The sequence below is a fragment of the Myotis lucifugus genome, unplaced genomic scaffold, assembly GCF_000147115.1.
Source record: "Myotis lucifugus unplaced genomic scaffold, Myoluc2.0 scaffold_27, whole genome shotgun sequence".
Taxonomy (NCBI): domain Eukaryota; kingdom Metazoa; phylum Chordata; class Mammalia; order Chiroptera; family Vespertilionidae; genus Myotis; species Myotis lucifugus.
Genome location: NW_005871075.1, coordinates 1,946,086 through 1,962,050, shown reverse-complemented (window position 1 = coordinate 1,962,050; position 15,965 = coordinate 1,946,086).

Sequence of the window (15,965 nt, the reverse complement as noted above, 5' to 3'; positions counted from 1 at the left end):
AAAGAAGAGAAGAAATCTCCAGAAAAAGATATAAATGAAATGGAGGCAAGAAATCTATCAGCCCTGACCCGTTTGGCTCAGTGGATAGAGCGTCGGCCTGCGGAATGAAAGGTCCCAGGTTCAATTCCGGTCAAGGGCATGTACCTTGGTTGCAGGCACATCCCAGTAGGGGGAGTGCAGGAGGCAGCTGATTGATGTTTCTCTCTCATTGATGTTTCTAACTCTCTATCCCTCTCCCTTCCTCTCTGTAAAAATCAATAAAATATTTTTTTTTAAATCTATCAGATACAGAGTTCAAAACACTTTTATAAGAATGCTCAAGAAATAGGTTTAAAAAAATGGTTGCAATAAGGAAGTTCTGTCTGCTTGCTCCCAACAATGGATCAGACCTGTGGGGAATCTGCAGAACATTCAACTTGAAAAACGAGCTGAAAAAAACTGATTGGAAATACTGCGAGCATAGAGCATGGAGAGAGAACAGAAGATGCAGTGAGCCAACAGCCCACAGCTGCGCACCTCGGCGGGGAAGCCGGAGGTAAGGTGTGGCAGTACAGTTACTGCCCCCCTGGGTGTGTGGAGTCTCAGCCACATGCGGGTACCGCCAGGCCAAAGCACCAGAGAAGGGAAGGGGAGCCCATGTAGCATGAGAGTGGGAATCAGTGGGAATTCAGTCCACCAGGGGAGGTCAGACTGCCTTATCCCAGGCAAAAAGGGCGTGCTGAGTTACAAGACCAGCCTGGGAAGCTCACCCGGATCAGTGTCTGCAGGAGGGGCTGCTCAGCAGAACTCCGGATCCCCAGAAGGGTCTGAGCAGACCACCCAGCAGTGAATCTGAGGATCGATTATTCTCTGACAGAACTGTTGGCAGAGAGCAGGACAGGGGCCAGTCTGAGTGTCCTGGGAAAGAGGCACGATCCTCCCCACCTCAAGTGAAGAGGAAGTGCCCAATCTCCCACCTGTGGAATGGCTCTGGGCTGGAAATCTGCATCCCAGTGGCTGGTCCTAGTGGTGAGGGGGACTCTGACAGCTGGATGGGTGGGAGCCTGAGCATAAGCTCTGACCAGTGAGAGCCAGCTGTGCTGAAAGATTAGAGAGCCAAGTGGGGCAGGGGTTATTTCGTTGTTGTTGTTTCCTGTGTGTATGCTTTGTCTAAATCCCCCACTGTTAAAGGTTGTGACAAGGAGGTGCCAGCGACCCAGGCAGAGCTGAGGAGAGGAAGCGCCTACAAGCCCCTCCTACAGGAACCACCCACAATGCAAATCTATTGAAACCATCTTGCCTGGGGCCAGATACCCTGCAGAGCTCGGAAAGGGAAAGCAGCCCAAGGGTGAGACCAAGCAGACCCAGCCTCTGGGCTAGGAAGGCCCCGCCTACCAGAATACTTGGGGACCCACCCTGCAGGGCTTTAGCCAGGCTGCCAAGGGCCAAGCAGAGATGATTCATGTTGGCCTGCACCAGAGAACTGCCTGGGAGGCCCAGGACCCACACTCCAAGGGGTTAGAAACATAGCATGGAAGCAAAATTCAGCAAGCTCCACAAATAGCAGAGCCAAAACATTTTTGATGGGGGGGGGGAGGGGCGGGCGGGGGGGGGTTATCATTGTTTTCCTTTTTTTTTAGTTGGTTTATCTTTCTCTAGTTTGAATTTTCTTTCTCTTTTCTCATTTTTCCATATTCTCTAATTGCTATCTTTTATTTTAGCTCAATTTCTTTCTTTCTCATTCTCTATACTTTTTGTTAATTCCCATTTATAATTCAACTAGTGGCCTGAAGCACAAATTTGTGCATGGGTGGAGTCCCTCGGCCTGGCCAGCGATCGGGGCCATCGGGCCGGCCAGCCAGGCAGGGGGAGGGACCACAGGAGGTTGGCTATGGGAGTGCACTGACCACCAGGGGTAGCTCCTGCATTGAGCGTCTGCCCCCTGGTGGTCAGTGCACATCATAGTGACTGGTTGACTGGTCGTTCGGTTGTTCAGTCATTGGGTCACTTAGGCTTTTATATATTATAGATTTTTGCTTCTTTTCTTCCCTCTTTTCTTTTTTCATTCTATATTTTATTTTAATTAGTATTATTACTTTTTAAAATTATTGTTATTATTTATTCATTATGGTCCATCATTTATTTTTATACTTACCCTATTTCTGGTCTCTTCCTTCTTTGCTTTCATATTCTCTTTTATTTATTTATTTTAGTTTTTTTCTTTCCTCCTTCAAGCACTCTTTTTGTGTGTCTGAGTGACAAGTTTTTTTGTTTTTTGTTTGTTTTGTTTCTTTTTAGTCTCTTGGTTGAGGCTGTTGTTTTTATTATTGTTGGTGTTTTGTTTTGTTTTTAATTGTTTGTTTGCTTTTTTATTTTGTTGTTGTTTTTCTGTCATGTTCTTTTTTGTTTGGTCTGGTATTGTCTTTTTTTGTTCTGTCAGAACCTGTATAACAGTTGACATGATGTGGTCAGGGTTGAGACTCACAGTTAACAAACCTGAGAACTGAGCTCATCCAGAAATGGAACAACAGCAATCAAGATCAAATTCAAAAGGATAATCAACATAACCCACGCAGGGGTCATTCCTAGAGCACCCAGCTCAGAATGTCAAAAAGACTACTACAGAGTCCGACAAGAAGACCACCCCACCAAGACAGGAAGACATAGCAGTATTTTCTGACACACAGAAACAAACACAAAGAAACAGAAAAATGGGGAAACAACAAAGCAGGCCCCAAGTGAAAAAAACAGGAGGAATGTTCAGAAAAAAAGAAATAAATGTAATGGAGGAGACCAATTAATAAGATATAGAGTTCAAACAAATGGTTATAAGAATACTCAAATAACTCAATGAGAACTATAGGGAATTTAGTGGAAACTATATCAGCATGAAAAATGATATAGAAAAAATAAATAAGAATCTATTGGAAATGAAGAATGACATAGCTAAAATGAAGAATACCTTGGAAGAAAACAGCAGTAGATTAGAAGAAGCTGAGGACTGAATGAGCGAATTAGTAGACAAGGTAGAAAAACACCCAATCAAAGCAACAGTGTTAAAAAAAATGAAAAAGCAGAATAGTTTAAGGAAGTTTTGGGACAACATGAAATGTAACAACATCTGCATTGTAGGTGTACCAGAAGGAGAAGAATCAGAGCAAAAAATAGAGAACATGTTTGAAGAAATAATGACAGAAAAACTTCCTTAACCGGATGAAGTGAAAAGTCATTCAAGTTCAGGAAACAGAGTCCCAATCAAAATGAACCACAAAAGATCCATGGGCACATAATAATTAAAATGGAAAACATTAAAGACAAGGAAAGACTCTTAAAGGCTACAAGAGAGAGATAGAAAGTTACCTACAAGGAAACTCTCATTAGACTGTCAGTTTCTTCTCAATAAAAATACTTCAAGCTAGAAGAGATTGGCATGAAGTATTCAAAGTAATGAAAAGCAAGGAACTAAATCCAAAAATACTCTTCTAGCAAGGCTATCATTCAAAATTGAAGGTGAAATAAATAGCTTCACAGATATAAAAAAAAAAAGGCTAAATGAGTTTATCACCACTAAACCACCACTGCAAGAAATGCTACAGGGAGTAGAGTAAGAAGAAGAAATAGAGAGAAAAAGAGGAACACTGGCATAAGAAATGAAATTGAAATAAATAAATACCTATTAATAATGACCTTAAATGTAAATGCTCCAATCAAAAGACCATAGAGTAGCGGAATGGATAAGAAAACATGACTCATATCTGTACTGTCTATAAGAGGCCCACCACAGAACAAAAGAGTCACACAAGATGAAAGTGAAGGGATGGAAAAAAATTTTATGGGAATGAAAAAGAAGCTGGGGTAGCAATACTCATATCTGACAAAATAGACTTCAAAATGAAGGCCATAACAAGAGACAATGAAGATCATTACATAATACTAAAAGGATCAATACAACAAGAGGGTATGCACTTGTAAACATATATGCACCCCATATAGAAGCACCTAAATATAGAAAAAAACATCTGGAGGGCTTTAAGGGAGAGATTGGCAGCAATACAATAATAGTAAGGGACTTTAACACCCCACTGACATCACTGGATAGTTATTCTAGCCAAAAATCAACAAGGAAGCAGTGACGCTAAAGGACACACTAGAGTAGATGGAATTAATTGACATTTACAGAACATTTCACCCCAAAGCTACAGAATGCACATTCTTATTAAGTGCACATGAGTCGTTCTCAAAGATAGACCACATGCGAGGACATAAATTCTCTACAAATTCAAGAGGACTTAAATCATATCAAACATCTTCATATATCACAATGGCATAAAACCAGACATCAAATACAATAAAAAATTCAAAAGCATTCAAACACATGGAGGCTAAATAACATGTTATTAAACAATGAATGGGTTACCAATAAGATCAAAGAAGAAATCAGAAACTTCCTGGAAACATGAAAATGAACACAAAACAACCAAAAATATATTGGACACAGCAAAAGCAGTCCTGAGAGGAAAGTTCATAACAATACAGGTCTACCTCAAAAAACAAGAAAATTTTCTAAAAACTATGTAACCCTACAACTTAAAGAATTAGAAAGAGAATAAAAACCTATAAATAACAGGACCAAGACCTGGCACTACCACCAGCCTGCCTTGTCTCACAGCTGAGCCTCCCCTGGGCACTTCCTAGGCCAATACAAGTAGCAAACATCTGCAAATCTCTCTGTAGCTCCTGCCGGATGGCCCCAAGCAGTGGCTGACTTTGCACTTCCAGGGAAGCTCAGAGCCACTACACCTGGTGGACAACTTCAGACTATACCAGATTACAGCTCTACACATCCACAGGTGACACACATGAACACCAAAGTCCTGCTCCTTAGGGGTGTCTCCTGCACAGCAGCTCTTCCATTGTAGACACAGCTTGTCCTCACAGCCAATTGGCTAGTGACACCAACAGCAATCAAGGCTCAACTACAACCAGACTGTGAACACAGCCCATACAAGGGTGCACCTAGATTACCCAGTTCAAGTGATTGGGGAGGTTGAGCCACAGGGCCCTACAGGACGCCTACTACAGAAGGCCACTCTACCAATTCCAGGAGACCTAACAGCTCTACCTAATACATAGAAACAAACACAGGGAAGCAGCTAAAATGCAGAGACAAATAAACATGTTAAAAAAGAAAGAAATAGAATCAAGCAAACTACTGGATACAGAGTTCAAAACAATGATTATAAGGTTACTCAAGGATCTTAATGAGAGCTTTAAGGGACTTAATGAAAGCTTCAAGGAAATTAATGAGAGTGTCAAAGGACTTAGTGAGACTCTCAAGGATCTTAGTAAGAATGTCAAAGACATGCCCTAACTGGTTTGGCTCAGTGGATAGAGCGTCGGCCTGTGTACTGAAAGGTCCCAAGTTCGATTCCGGTCAAGGGCATGTACCTTGGTTGCAGGCACATCCCCAGTAGGAGGTGTGCAGGAGGCAGCTGGTCGATGTTTCTCTCTCATCGATGTTTCTAACTCTATCCCTCTCCTTTCCTCTCTGTAAAAAATCAATAAAATATATTTTTTTAAAAAAAGAATGTCAAAGACATGAAAAAGGACCAGTCAGAAATTAATCATACACTAGCTGAAATAAAGAATAATTTACAGGGGTTCAACAGTAGAGTAGAGGATTATAAGAGTCAAATAAATGATTTGGAATATGAAGAAACAAAACACCCAATCAGAAGAGAAAAAAAAAGAATTGAAAAATATGAAGATAGTGTAAGGAGTCTCTGGGATAACTTCAAACACACCAACATTTGCCAGAAGGAGAAGAGAGAGAACAAGATATTGAAAACCTATTTGAAGAAACCCAAAACACCAATCAGAAAGAATGTATGCACCCCTATGTTCAGAGCAGCACAATTTACAATAGCTAAGATCTGGAAACAGCCCAAGTGCCCAGCAGTAGGTGAGTGGATAAAAAAAAAAAAAGCTGTGGTACATTTATACCATGGAATACTATGCAGCAGTAAAAAAGAAGAATCTCTTACCCTCTGAGACAGCATGGAGGGACCTAGAGAGGATCATGCTAAGTGAAATAAGCCAGTCAGAGGAAGACAAGTATCACATGATCTCACTCATATGTGGAATCTAATGAACAAATTAAACTAATGAACAGAGTAGATCCAGAGGCATGGAAGCATGGAACAGAGTGTGGAATCTCAGAGGGAAGTTAGGGGAAGGTTGGTGGGAGGTTATCAACCAAAGACCGTGTATTCATATATGCATAACACATGGACACAGACAATAGGGTCTGGCTATAAGAAGTCAATGGGGGGGGGGAGGGACATATGTAATACTTTCAACAATAAATATTTTTCTAAAAAAATAATAAATAAAAGAACTATCAACCATAAATGAAACAGTAGATCAAATGGAAATAATTGACAATCACAGAACCTTTCATCCAAGAACATCAGATTATACATTCTTCTCCAGCACACATCGACCATTCTCAAGGATTGAGCATATGTTGGGTCACAAAACTAGCCTCCTCAACAAATTCAAAAAGATTGACATTATACCAAGTGTATTCTCTGAACACGATGCCTTGTAATGAGAATAAACTGCAAAAAGGAAATAAAGAAACCCACAAATAGGTGGAGATTAAACAACATACTGCTAAAAAATGACTGTGTCAAAGAAGGAATAAAAGATATAGAGACAAATGAGAATGACAACTCAACATAACAAAACTTCTGGGATGCAGCAAAAGCTGTAATAAGAGGAATGTTTATATCATTACAGGCCTATATTAAGAAACAAGAAAAATCCCAAGTAAACAACCTAACATCACATCTTAAAAAATTAGAAAAAGAACAAAAGCAACCCAAAGTCAGCAGAAGAAAGGAAATAATAGAAATTAGAGCAAAATTGAATGAAATGGAGAACAAATAGACTATACAAAAAATTAATGAAACAAAGAGCTGGTTCCTTCAAAAGATTAATAAATTTGACAAATCTGTGGCTATAATCACTAAGGAAAAAGCGGGAAAGACCCATGTAAACCAAATCAGGAATGAGAGGGGAGAAGTCATCACAGACATCACAGATAGCACAGATATTCAAAGGATCATAATAGAATATTATGAAAGATTATATGTCACCAAACTCAACAGCCTAGAAGAAACTGATAAATTCCTAGAAATATATACCCATCCTAGACTGATCATGAAGAATTTGGAAAATCTAAATAGACCAATCAGCAGTGAGGAAATTGAAACAATCATCAAAAACCGCCTCAAAAAATAAAAGTCCAAGACCAGATGCCTTCACCAGTGAATTATAACAAACATTTTTTAAAAATATTTAAAAGCTATCCTTCACAAACTCTTCCAAAAAAGTAATACTTCCCAACACATTTTATGAGGCCAATATAACCAAAGCCTGGCAAGGATAACACAAATAAAGAACACTACAGATCAACATCTCTGATGAATACAGATGCAAAAATCCTAAACAAAAGACTAGCAAATCAAATACAATAGTAAATCAAAAACTAATACATCATGATCAAGTGGGGTTCATTCCAGGGGCACAAGGATGGTTCAACATACACAAACAATCAATGTAATATACCACATTAACAAAAGAAAGGATAAAAATCATATGGTCTTATCAATATGCAGAAAAATCATTTTATAAGACACAATATCCATTTATGATTAAAACACCCAATAAAATAGGAATAGAAGGAAAGTAATTCAACATACTAAAGGCCATATATGATAAACCCTCAGTTAATATCATACTCAATGATGAAAATCTGAAAGCTTTTCCTCTAAGATCAGGAACAAGACAAGGATGTCTATTCTCACCACTTTTATTCAACATAGTGCTGGAAGTCCTAGCCAGAGCAACAGGGCAAGAGAAAGATATAAAAGACATTTAAATAGGGTAGGAAGAAGTCAAACTGCCACTTTTTGCAGATGACATGATTCTGTCTATAGAAACCCTAAAGACTCCACCAAAAAACTATTAGAAACAATGAATAAATACAGTCAAGTTGCAGGATATAAAATCAATGTACAAAAATCCATTGCCTTCCTGTATAATAACAGCAAAACTCCAGAAAAAGAAATGATAAAACAATTCTTTTTGCAATTAAAACCAAAAGAATAAAATATCAAAATTAACAAAGAATGTGAAAGACCTATATACTGAAAATTACAAATCATTATTAAAAGAGATGGCACAGTCCGTAATATCTCTTGAGGTGAAATATCATTACCCTTTTCTCCTTTCAATGTGAGGGAACAGGTTCTGAATGGTTCCATGGCAAAGCCAGTTTGGTGCTCTTAACCTTTTACTAACATCGACTTCTGCAGAGACTTCCAGGCCCAAAATAACCACTGTTTTAAGGAAACCCTGGCCTAGAGGAGAGGCCTCCCTCTGGCAAAAAAAAAAAAAAAAAGAGAGAGATGGGAAAGGATACAGCAAAATGGAAAAATATCTCATGTTCATGGATTGGAAGAATCAACATAGTTAAAGGGGCCATATTACCCAAAGCAACACACAGATTTAATGCAATCCCCATTGAAATCCCAATGTCATTTTTTAATGAAATAGAATGAAAAATCATCAGATTTGTATGGAACCACAAAAGACTTCGAATAGCTAAAGCAATCCTGAGAGAAAAGGACCAAGATGGAGGTATCATGCTACCTGTCTTTAAATTGCAATACGAGGCTACAATAATCAAAAGAGCATGGTATTGGCAGAGAAACAGACACTCAGATCAATGGTACATAATAGAGAGCCCAGCTATAAAAGCACATGTATATGAACAGATAATTCTCAACAAAGAAGCCAGAAACACACAATGGAGTAAAGTTAGTCTCTTCAATAAATGGTGCTGGGAAAACTGGAAAGCCACATGCCAACAAATGAAGCTGGATTATAGTTTGTCCCATGTAAAACAAATTAATTCAAAATGGGTCAAGGACTTAAATATAAGACCTGAAGCAATAAGTTACATAGAAGAAAATATAGGTGCCAAACTTATGGGCTTGGGTACAACTGATTTCTGATAAAGCTGCAAAAGCAAGTTAATGGTATAAAGATAGCTTATCAATAAATGGTGCTGAAAAAATGGATATCCCAAGACAAACAAAGAAAAAAGGAAAGAAATGAATGTAAACCTAAGTTTCACACCTTACACAAAAGTTCTCTCAAAATAAGTCATGAACTTAAATTTAAAGTGTAAACTATAAAACTTTAAAGAAAAGCATAACGAAAAGTACTTATGATCTAGTATTCAGCTCAGAGTTCTTAAAACTTGAAAGCAAAAGCACAATCAATAAAAGGAAAACTTGAAAACTGGACTTCATCAAAATTAAAAACTTTTGCCTAAAAAAGACACTGATAAGAGGATGAAAAGACAAGCTACAGACTGGGAGAAAATATTTTCAAGCCATATAACTGACAAAGGATGTATAAATAATAGAGAACATATTATAGAACTCTCAAAATTTAGCAATAAAGCCGAAACCAGTTTGGCTCAGTGGATAGAGCGTCGGCCTTCGGACTGAAAGGTCCCGGGTTCGATTCCGGTCAAGGGCATGTACCTGGGTTGCGGGCACATCCCCAGTAGGGGATGTGCAGGAGGCAGCTGATCGATGTTTCTAACTCTCTATCTCTCTCCCTTCCTCTCTGTAAAAAATCAATAAAATATATTTTTTTTAAAAAAAGAAAAAAAAATTTAGCAGTAAAAAGGAAAAATCCATTAGAACATGGGCAAAAGACATAAACAGATTTTTCACTGAAGAAAATATACAGATGACAAATAAACACATGAAAAAATTTTCAGCATCATTAGCCAGTAGGAAAATGCAAAATAAGACTATAAAATATCATTGCATCATATCAGGATGGCTGATTTTTTAGAAATAGTGATAGCATAGAACGTTGGCAAGGATGCCACGAAATGGGATCACTCATACATTGTTGGTGAGAATGTAAAATAACAGTCACTCTGGAAAACAGTTTTACAATAAAAAACTAAACATGCAACTACCATACAACTTAACAATTGCACTCCTGGGCATTTATTGTAGAGTAATGGGAATTTATGTCCACACAAAAAAAAAACATGTATATAAAATGTACAACTTTATAATAGCCGAAACTAGAAATAAATCCGATGTCCTTCATAGGGTGAATGGTTAAATAAACTGTGGTACATTCATACCATGAAATAATACTAAGTAATAAAAAGGAATTAATTTAAATTTAAAGTGTAAACTATAAAACTTTAAAGAAAAGCATAACGAAAAGTACTTATGATCTAGTATTCAGCTCAGAGTTCTTAAAACTTGATAGCAAAAGCACAATCAATAAAAGGAAAATTTGAAAACTGGACTTCATCAAAATTAAAAACTTTTGATATATACAACAACCTGTATGAATCTCCAGAGAATTATTCTGAGTGAATAACTGTTATACACCATATGATTCCATTTATATAACATTCTTGAAATAACAAAATTACAAAAATAGAGAACAGATGAGTGGTGGCCCTCTTCCAGGTAGTTGCACAGGAAAAGGTAGTAGGTATGGCTATAAAAGGGAAAATGGAAGGATCTTTGTAGTGATGGAAATGTGTACTTTGTATCAAAGTCAATATCCGAGTTCTGATATCCTATATAATAAAAGCCTAATATGCTAAGTGACCGGTCATCTGGTCATCCATTCAACCAATCAAAGCGTAATATGCTAATGATACACTAAGGCCGCTCAACTGCTCGCTATGACGTGCACTGACCACCAGGGGGCTCTAACCTGTAGATTAGCTTGCTGCTGGGGTCCGGCCAATCGGGACTGAGCGAGACGGGCCAGACATGCCCTGGAGCCCTCCTGTGGTCCCTCCCCAGATGGCCAACATCACATGTCCCTCCCCAGTCCCGATCATGCACCAGTGGGGTCCCTCAGCCTGGCCTGCGCCCTCTCCCAATCCAGGACCCCTCAGGGGATGTTGGAGAGATGGTTTCGGCCCGATCCCACAGGCCAGACCCAGGAACCCCACTGGTGCATGAATTTGTACACCGGGCCTCTAGTTGTACTGTAATTTTTCAATATGTTACCATTGAGAAAATCAGATAAAGTTTACATGAGATCTTTCTGTATTATTTTTACAACTGCATGTGAACATACAATTATCTCAAAATAAAAAGGTTTTTTTTAAAAGTTAATGACAATGCATTGGTACCCAAAACCTAATTAGAATACAGGAGGGAAAAGATGTTTTTGTCATTTTTAATGCTTTCTACCTATTCTTTTCTGCATCAGGAAAATGTTTATCTTTTGTGAACATTCGACTACTTGGACATTGTATACCATATTCGCTCCTCTCTGCAGTAAAATGGGATCCATGGTTTAGGGAGTTCATATAAAGTCTGACTGAAAAACACAGTGTTTGGCGTTGAGTTTGGAGCTATCTCCAAAATCTGGGTGACCTAAGATGAATCACTTAGCCTCCTTGTTTTTTATTTCTTCACCTACAAAATGGACCTAAATACCAAATTCTAGAGCATTAACATATTATACATCTACAAAGAAATACTAACCTGTCCCGTGCCTCTTCTTAATGAGTCAAAGAAGTAATGTGCTCTGTTTCCTTTTCCCTTCTCCTTATGTCAAAGATTCCAAACCTAAATGATGGTCTCTGGCCCTAGACTGAGCCCACTTCCCCTGTCAGGTGGAAAGACTTCAGACATGTGCTGGGACTGATTCCAACATCCTGACAAAAGTCAGTGTAAATGACTTTTTGTGAGAAATGGAACTGATGAGCTAAAAACAAAAACAAATGCAGCAGCAATAATAATAGCTCCCATTCACAGGGTTTTCAGTTTGGGATAAGCTCTGTTTTAAGAGCTTTAGAGAGTTTAATTTTTGAAAGCCATCTAATGTAATGAATACTAATATTCCCATTTCAAATCTACACATAGAGACACAAAGTGGCAGCCTACTTCCAGCAGGAACCCACGTCTGAGCATAGAATGAAAAGATAGCAACTCCAGGGAGCAGAGGCCTTTCTCGAATTCCTGACCACCTGCCCTGAACCCACTAAAGACTGGCTGCGTTCCCGCTCACTGTGCGTGCACTGAGGTTCTGCTCCAGTTACAGATAGCTCTTGGACCAAAACATCCCAGGGATGCGAGGCAGCCTAGGAAGGACATGAACTGCACAAGGTGGGTCTCCCACCGCCAGGAGCGCCAGCCCCGTCACAGCCCATGGCCTCCACAGCTAATTCCAAAGGTCTTGGAATCCAAGTATTCATTTAAAGTACAAAATGTCATTTTCCATTTTATTTCTTTCTGTGACCCATAAAAATCAAAGTCTCATTGTTAACATTCAAAGTAGATTACATCATCTCTTACTGTGGAAGGTTCTAACCCTACTGCTCACTTTAATCTGATTTTAAATGACTCAACAGCAAGATTTTGCCCATACCCTGGTATCCGATATAAAGTGTAAGGAATTGATCAAATCCTGTCTACTGTTATCTCCTTATTTGCAATCACACCTCCTTGAACTACTAGTATAAGCCCTGATTCCCAGAATCATGTTAGTAAGAGGTTCCAAATTAGTCAATTAGTCATTGGGGCAAGACTATGTTCCAGCGCTGGGCACTGGGGACCCTGTCCCATGGACCAACATGGCTCATAGGAAGGGCATAGGGCACCCTCTGCCAGAGTTATGTGTCTCCAACACAACAAAGTCCAGGATTATGGCTGCAACACAGCTGCAACACAGCATTTGCAGAAAGAAACAGCTAAGTAAGTGATGGAGAAGCAAGAACAATCGAACTGGTTCAATTACAAATGCATATATAGTCATCTTGTACATGTATGGTCTGGAATCTGCAAAAGTTTGAGTCTAGCTTGCTTTATGGTTCTGTAGGAGCCAAATATGACATTAAATGATTCACTTCATTAATATTGTAACATTTTGTCAATCTGGAACGCGTCTTCATCAAAATCACCCCGTGAAATGGTCTCCTTTGTTGCATTTTCTTGTTGGCTCATTTTATCAACATCTTCAATGTTTAGAAAATATGAATTAAAACTGAGGAATGCTGTTAGTACTCAGCTACTTTTGTTGAGAGTGTAACATCTAAAGATTGGCAGTGTTTATGTAAATCAGTGTGGCTGACACAGCCATCATAAACAAATGAGGAAAACATAACAAACACACTGTTCACGCAGGAAATGTTTGTTTTGAGAGTTGGCTTTGGTCTCGCCAGATTGATGAAGAGTTGCTAATATTATAAATCTGTGCTGCACTGTATACCAGGTCACTTCCACTAGCAAGCCAGGGCGGAACCACACATCCACGTGGGTAGACTCGACAGCTCCAGGACCTCAGCCAACTGCACACCATCCCATGGCGCTTCCTAGTAGAATGGGAAAGGTTTCAGCGAGGCTCTTCTGACCCTAGGTCCTAATTCTGGTTCAGAAAATAAGGACAGGAAGGAAATCACACACATGTGCAAAGACACATACGTAGAGTGCTGTTCGTAGCAGCACTGTTTATCACACAGAAGGCCAGGAATCATGTACAAGTCTATCATTAGGGTACTGATTAAACAGATGGCAATATATCCAAACCATGCCATACCACATAGCTGTAAAAAAGCATGAGGCTTTAAAATACTATCGTACTGTACTTACTCCTCAATATTGTGGTGTATTGTGCTTTACTATACAGTACTGTACTATATTGTACTGTATTATACTTAGAATACTGTACTATATTATACCACACAGCTACTGTACTATATTCTATTACACTGTATATACTATATTTTGATGTACTGTACTGTATTCTAATATGCTACAGGGTGTCCCCAAAAATGTATATACACTTTAACAGCTAATAGCTCAATTTTAAAAATGAAATGTATCTTAATAAACACTACCTTTATAATTATTCAAAGTGTGTGTAAACATTTTGGGGGGCACCCTATATACTAGACTGTACCATGCTATGCTCTACCATTTTGGACTGAAAGTACTATACTGTACTAGACTATACTGAATGCTATACTGTACTACACTGTACTTTATCATCTTGTACTATACTGTACTGCATTGCACTGTATTGCTCTTACTATACTGCTTTTGTTCCGGCCCTCCGGTCCAGTTTAAGAACCCATTGTGGCCCTCGAGTCAAAAAGTTTGCCCACCCCTGTAACTAGACTGTACCATGCTATGCTCTACCATTTTGGACTGAAAGTACTAAACTGTACTAGACTATACTGAATGCTATACTGTACTACACTGTACTTTATCATCTTGTACTATACTGTACTGCATTGCACTGTATTGCTCTTACTATACTGTACTGTATCACACTTTTCTATTCTTTACTGTAATGTTCTATACTGTACTGTATTCTGTTATACTGTATGCTATACTGTACTGTGATACACTGCTCTATACTGTACAAGTACTATATTATACTAAACTACATATACTGTATAGTACCATATTGCATTATATTGTATCCTATACTGTGCTTTACTATATCACACTGTTCTATACTATACTATACTGTACTGTATTATATTGTACTATATTGCACTTTATTATAGTATGCTGGACTATACTGGATTATAGTATGTATTATACTGTACCACACTCTACTATACTATAGTATACTGCATTATACTATATCATACTATGCAGCATTTTACTGTACTATGCAGTGATATACTGCATTTTACTGTACTATGCAGTGATATACTACATTGTACTGTATTATACTGTACTGCACTATACTATACTATCTATATTATACTGTATTTATGCTATGCTATGCTGTGCTGTGCTATAGTATACTGTGCTGTTTTAAACTGCATTGTACTGTACCACACTACACCCTAGCACAATACAGACTAAGCTGAAATTGTAGCACATTGCATTAATATAATTATTCAATGAGCATCTGTCCCCTGGCTGTACATTTTACATTCTGCTGGCACTGGGATGCCCAGGAGAATTAGCTGGAACCTACTTCCTCAATGAACTCACAGTCTTGCCTAACAGGCCTGGACTGACCACTGCCACAAATCAGAGTCTGCCAACACTACCATCTACAGCTAAGGCTTTGACCTATACTTATATTGCAGCAAGTTTCTCCAACTTTGAAATACTCTTCCACCCTTCTCCCTTAAGCCCATTCCCTGTGCTCCTGCCTCTTCCTACAGCTGGGCAGGGAAGAGGGACCCAGCCACTACAGATGGTACACAGACTGCCTTCCAGTTCCATCATGGATAGCCTTTTTCTCTATTCAGACGTGGGGAAATCTAGGCAAAAGAGAACCCACCAGTGCAGAAAACAGTGCTCAGTCTACTGGGCTAATGGGCTAGGAGTCAGGAGCCTCAAGTACTGGCAGATAACCCATTAATCTTCTTGGACTCTCCAATTTATCTAAATAATAAAAGGGATAGATTAAATGGGTCCTAGAGGCTGATTCCTACCCCTGAGTTCCCAGTGTGTCCCAGACATCTCCCTTACACAATCCTTTTAGAAGACCAGTTCTCCCCAAGGCACTATGTCCCACAGACTCTGCATCAATAAATATATAAGAGCCAGTGATTTGTCCTGAAGGCTCTATAGCAGCGGTTCTCAACCTGTGGGTCGCGAACCCTTTGGGGGTCAAACGACCCTTTCACAGGGGTCGCCTAAATACATCCTGCATATCAGATATTTACATGACGATTCATAACAGTAGCAAAATTACAGTTATGAAGTAGCAACGAAAATAATTTTATGGTTGGGGGTCACCACAACATGAGGAACTGTATTAAAGGGTCGCGGCATTAGGAAGGTTGAGAACCACTGCTCTATAGTTTGAACTCCCATGAAGGCCAATAGGCAAAATGAGAATAGATAGCACCTGCAAATGATTCAGGCCTGTCTGCACTCAGG